Source organism: Saimiri boliviensis, chromosome 10, assembly GCF_048565385.1.
Source record: "Saimiri boliviensis isolate mSaiBol1 chromosome 10, mSaiBol1.pri, whole genome shotgun sequence".
Lineage (NCBI taxonomy): Eukaryota > Metazoa > Chordata > Mammalia > Primates > Cebidae > Saimiri > Saimiri boliviensis.
In genome coordinates, this window is record NC_133458.1 from 50,086,552 (window position 1) to 50,092,551 (window position 6,000).

The following is a 6,000-nucleotide window of genomic DNA, read 5'->3' on the forward strand; positions in this document are numbered from 1 at the left end:
AACAGATTACCCCAAACCATGGCTTACAACAACACAAATCTATGATCTTACACTTCTGAAGGTCAGAAATCCGAAAAGGGTCTCACTGGGCTAAAATCAAGGGGCTGGCGGGGCGATGTTCATTCCGAAGGCTCCCAGGAGGACTTGTTCTCAGCGTCTAGAGGCCATCTGCATTCCTGGGCTCATAGCTCTCTTTTCTCTTTTAAGCAGCCCATGGTCAGCAGGGCTCCTCATGGTGCCATCCCTCTGGTTCTGACTCTTCTGCCCCTCACATGTACCTTTAAAGGATCCTTGTAATTACGTTGGACCAATCCAGACAACCCAGGATGATCTCACTATTTAAAAATCTTCAGTTACCTCTGCAGAATCCCCTTTGCCATGTAAGGTAACATATTCACAGATTCTGGGGACTGGGATGTGGACATCTTTGGGAGCCGTGATTCTGCCTGCTATACTTTTTTTTTGCCTCTTTTTTTTTTTTTTTTTTTTTTTTTTGAGACAGAGTCTCACTCTGTCTCCCAGGCTAGAGTGCAATGGTGCCATCTTGGCTCACCGCAACCTCTGCCTCTGGGGTTCAAGTGATTCTCCTGCCTCAGCCTCCCAAATAGCTGGGGCTACAGGCAGGTGGCACCACGCTCAGCTAATTTTTGTATTTTTAGTAGAGATGGGGTTTCACCAGGTTGGCCAGGCTGGTCTTGACTCCCTGACCTCAGGTGATCTGCCCGTCTCGGCCTTCCATGGTGCTCGGATTACACACATGAGCTGCTGCGCCCAGCCTGCCTGCTATATGCTTTATAAAAAGAGGCAACGTAAATACCCTTGCAAGCTGGATATAGCCGTGGACTGCCAGCTCCTCAATTTACCACCATGTTGAGTGTCATGGCACATAAGAAATGTGAGAAAGTCTCTAACCTGGGGGGCGGTCAGGCTGGAGAATGAAAGGAACCCACAAAGCAGTGAGGTGCCGTGTGCCAGAAAGGGAAGCGCCATCCTGCATGGAGGCTGTGAGTGCCGCCAGTGGCTTTCTCTGTACTACTAAATGCCCACAAGTCTTACATCTCAAACTTTCAGTTGGGGAAGAAACGCAAGCTATGATTGATTCATCTTAGAGCAAGTAGAAGCCTTTTGTGGGGAAGCAACAGGGTGAGTTAGTGACTGAACTGGTATTAGAGCTCCGGTATCCTAAGACCCAGCTTGGTTCTCCTGCCGCTGTGCGGGTTGTTCACTACCAACACTCTTGCCTGACATTCAGTGATTCTGCTTTGCCAGCCACTGCTACCTTCTCCAATGACCCAAGGTGACCTTTCTCTCAAGTTACTCTCCTTATCCCAGGACCATGGCACCAAACTTGTTCTCATTGATACACTTATTCACCTACCTCTTTGTTCATCATTCGTCACTCACATACCGAGCATGTACCATTGCCAGACTTTGAACCAGGATCTACAAACACAAAGGCACATAAGAGCCCACCCCCTTTCTTTAAGAGGCTTCAGGACCGGAGCAGCCCTTCCTGCCCCTGTTATGCCATGCACAGAGGCGGGGAACTGTTCATTCCTTTGTGAAGTGTGAGTGTGTTCACTCCTGCTGGCTATATTCCTGGGTACACTCCCTCCTTCCTTTCCCTCTTAAGAGAGAAGAGGGACGGGCGCGGTGGCTCAAGCCTGTAATCCCAGCACTTTGGGAGGCCGAGGCGGGTGGATCACGAGGTCAGGAGATCGAGACCATCCTGGTCAACATGGTGAAACCCTGTCTCTACTAAAAATACAAAAACTTAGCTGGGCATGGTGGCGCGTGCCTGTAATCCCAGCTACTCAGGAGGCTGAGGCAGGAGAATTGCCTGAACCCAGGAGGCGGAGGTTGCGGTGAGCCGAGATTGCGCCATTGCACTCCAGCCTGGGTAACAAGAGCGAAACTCCGTCTCAAAAAAAAAAAAAAAAAAAAAAAAAAAAAGAGAGAGAGAAGAAAGAGCAGAAAGAACGCCAGTGAGTGAGAGCACTATTACTCAAGGGAAAACTTTCATCATTTCTAAGTTATACGTAATCATTATTAACGTACATTATTTACAAATATATGTAAGTAGCAAATGACTTGGGTCATGCTGCTACAACTTGTAGGTGGGAACTTCTAATTTAGTGGTTTATGTGGTCCTTCCTTAGAATACCCTTTTTTTTCTCTCTCTTTTTAGCTTTCTATTTTTATTTTTCTAGAGATGGAATCTCACTGTGTTGTCCCGGTTGGTCTCTGACTCAGCTTAAGCGATCCTCCCACCTTGGCCTCCCCAAGTGCTGGGATTACAGGCATGAGCCACTGTATCCAGCTGCCTTTTTTTAAATTTAAGTGAGCACTGAGGAGTTCCGGCTAGTCCTCATTTTCCCAAAGATAAGAAAAGCAACTCAGAGATAAGAAACTCTACACCCTTTTGAGGACAGAACTTGGCATCTGAATTTTCACGTTTGTTTTCTTTGAACAAACATCACTGAAGTATACCAAATCTACAACCAGTAAAACATTTGGATAAAGACAGACAAAAATGTGAATGGACTACAATGAAAGACATACAGACATCCGTTAACCAGGTATAGTAAGCTCGAGGTCAGTCATCAGTGGGCAGCGGTGGCTAAAAATGCCTTGCCATCACAGGCAGCATAAATGAATGACAGGATCTCCAGTTAGGGAGGGAATGGCCAACGGCACGCTAGAGCTCAGACCATAGCTGAATGCTGCATTTGGATTCAGGAGATACTCTTTGAAAGAGCTAAAAACAACTTGATTATGTTCAGAGGAGCATGCCCTGAAGAGACAGGGTGGGGTCCTAGTAAGAAAATGAACTCTGGAGGCAGCAAGATGGGTTTGAATCTACCACTTACCTTACCAGGTAGTGACCTTGAGCAGGCTGCCTAACTAACCCCTTCATGCACAATTTTTTCCATCTGTGAAATGGTAATAACGTGAGGGTTGCATGAGTCCAAATGCTTAGAACAGTGCCTCAGACAGAGTAGGTCTGGGTAAAAGATACTTAAGAAAAGTGAAGGGCTGGGCGTGGTGGCTCACACCTTTGGGATGCCAAGGTGGGTGGATCACAATGTCAGGAGTTCAAGACCAGCCTGGTCAAGATGGTGAAACCCCATCTCTAATAAATATACAAAAATTAGCTGGGCCTGGTGGCAGCCGCCCACAATCCCAGCTACTTGGGTGGCTGAGGTGGGAGAATTGCTTGAACCCGGTGGCAGAGGTTGCAGTGAGCCAAGATCACACCATTGTACTCCAGACTGGGTGACAGAGTGACACTCCATCTCAAAAAAAAAAAAAAAAAAAAAAAAAAAGAAGAAAAAAGTGAAGAAACTCAACATCCGAAAAACTCCTGTGAGAAGTATTTCAAGGAACTGGGAGTGTTAACCTGAAGAGGAGGAAGTTAGAAAGGGAAGCTGAGAGAAGTCACCTGGCAAAGGGAAGAGATTTACTCTAGGTTCCAAGGGAGCAGCGCCAACGAGAGGAAGCTACGTGCAGTTGTGTTTCACACTTAAATAGCTCGGCCCCCAAAGCAGTGTGGTCAAAAGACCACTAGATTCATCAGGAAATGCTTGGTTACAAGGATCGGAACCTTAGCACAAGGTGCTAATGGAAAAAATAAAGGGAGAATTTAGTAACATAACCTCGGCAGCCAGGGCTAGAGTGACTTCAGTTACCCCTGGGTTCATGTCATGATTCTGTAAGTCCATCTCCATTCCTGGCCTCTGCATCCACTGCTGGCTTTCCCCAGGGTAGGCGGAGAGGACAGGCACCAGGGATGCAAGCTCTGTGGCCCCAATTCACAGTCCTATAGGACACCCGTTCACCCATTCACAGTCAACCATTCACTAAGGTAGCACCATCCAGGGATTGTCTTCCAGCGAAACAAACTCTGTGACGCGGGAGAATGGCACTGATTGGCTTAGCCTGAGTCTCATGCCACCCCTAACGAGGGCAGGGAGGCATAGGGGAAGGAGCTCCCTGCCTAATCCTCATAGTCTGAGAGTGATGTGGCTCCTCAAAACAAAAGAAACTCCAGCTGCTTAGCTGAAGAAGGGGGCATGAGGGATGGGCAGGTGAACAGAGCAGATGTCTACTCAGACGCTGTCTATGCCACCCAGACAGGTCAGCATAGATGAAGCCTTTGGTTTTCTTGTTCCACACAAGGGCCATGCAGGAAGTCTTCAGCAATCTTACCCTCTCACATGCCCATGCCACGCCTGCCCTCGGCACCATTCTCCCCACTGAAGCATCCCTCTGCTCTGCCTTCCCACCTGATTCTCTTACAGGAAACCTGAGAACTGGTCTGACAGGTAGGACTGCAGAGAGGACAGGCCCGCGTGTGTGTTGGGGGAGGTGGGGAACGGGGGACTTGCAACTTGATTGCGTTATCTTAGCCCATCAGGAAAAAAATGTGAGTTCTCTCCCAAGTTGAAAGGTCGGCCTTGGAAGACACAGTTCCCAACCCTGGAGGACAGGCTGTGCTCCCGACATTCAGGACCTGGAGGATTTTAAACTCTCTCAATGTCCTGCTGCTGCCACATTTGAACTGTATACAAGTTCACCTGCTGTGTCTTTGAAGAGGAAATGTCTCTTCTTATCTGCTATCAAGGGTGTTGCTAATAAAGTGAGTTTTTTTCCTGCATTTTAGTCTGGCACATCTAGGATTCAAGCTTCAAGTGCTGAGTCTTGTAAGGGCTGTTCTGCGGCCAAATACCAGGAAAGGAGAAACATAAGCAAAAAACCAGTCACGATGGAAAAAACTCAGCCGGACTAATTACATCTTTGGGATTAAAAATAGTTTGCCACCTGGAAGGGGAAATGTCCTTTTCATCCTATCGTTCATTTCTTAGGTAAATAATGGATTCAATATACATAATTCCAAAACCAAAATTAGAATTTTTAGAAGATACCCCCAATATTTAGGCGTTTTATCTCCTGACCAATTTGTCTTGGAAGGTATTCCAGCCTAGGAAATTCTAATTTATTTCTCTATGTTAAAAGACATAGAGGAGATTTTTGTTTATTGGTCAAGGTGGGTATGTGACAACACCTGCTTTAAAATGTTCAAGACTGGCTTTATGACTCTGATTAAGTAAAACTCTAGAGCCTCAAGATCTGTTGAAATGGAGAAGGTTAAAACTGCTGGGTCTCTGCTTGCCCTTCCCCACCCGAAAATTCTTGGCCCTGACCCTGGTCCTCCCTCAGACCACCTGTAGATGAAGGTGGAGTAGCCTTCCGTTGAGACCTCATGAGTCTCTCTGGCTGTCATTAAGAGGGCATCAACCGACTGTCAAAATGCAGTGTCGTATTTCATCAGCATCACAGAATCTCATCTCAAACTCACCGAGGGTCAACAGTGCTTAAGGACTCAGTTATGAAGAATTCTGTTTGAAGGAGAATTACCTGAAAGAGATGTAATCCTGATACTTTAAAATTTATCACTGGGTTTGCAGACCCTCAGAGAGCAGCCTATGTGACCGCTCAGTTCTGTCTCCCACTGACTTACTGAGCCCAGCTTTGGCATTCTGCCATTTGCACGCTCTCGGGCGGGGGAGGAGTAAAAAGCTGTGCCAAGAAATGTGATGCTGAACTTACTCTAAGCAGGCGTGGAGAAACCATTCACCACTGTTTTAGGGTTCCTCCGGCATGAATGGAATCCCAGTCTGTCCTTTTACGTGCAGACTCTCATTCCTGCAAACCCCAGGCCTTCAAGCGGACTGTAGAAGGGTTTAGCTAACACTCATGCTTTGGCCTTCCCTAAGGTAACGTGCCAGGTGGAAAAGACTGGGAGCCTGTCCAGGTCACCTCGGGCCGTGCTGCTAGGTGGTCATTTTGCAGTGGGAATGGACCTTGCTAGTTATTTTAGGCAGCAGATGGCTGTGACTCTGAACATTTACTTCAGGAGCTTCACTGGGGCCAAGGGACTGTTTCATGGAGATTTTAGAGCTTTAACTGACCCTGATCACTTAAGGACAGATGCTGTGT

At 47.1% G+C, this 6,000-nt stretch overlaps 1 long non-coding RNA gene across 1 annotated transcript in view; it reads left to right on the top strand.

The window, feature by feature from the left end:
- LOC141580175 (uncharacterized) overlaps positions 1-5,615 on the top strand; it is a 30,006-nt gene extending 24,391 nt beyond the window's left edge. The window contains exons 2-3 of the long non-coding RNA XR_012512265.1: positions 2,383-2,595; positions 4,410-5,615. This is a non-coding gene — a long non-coding RNA (uncharacterized LOC141580175). The remainder of the gene's footprint in view (positions 1-2,382; positions 2,596-4,409) is intronic.
- The last annotated feature ends 385 nt before the right edge of the window (positions 5,616-6,000 follow it).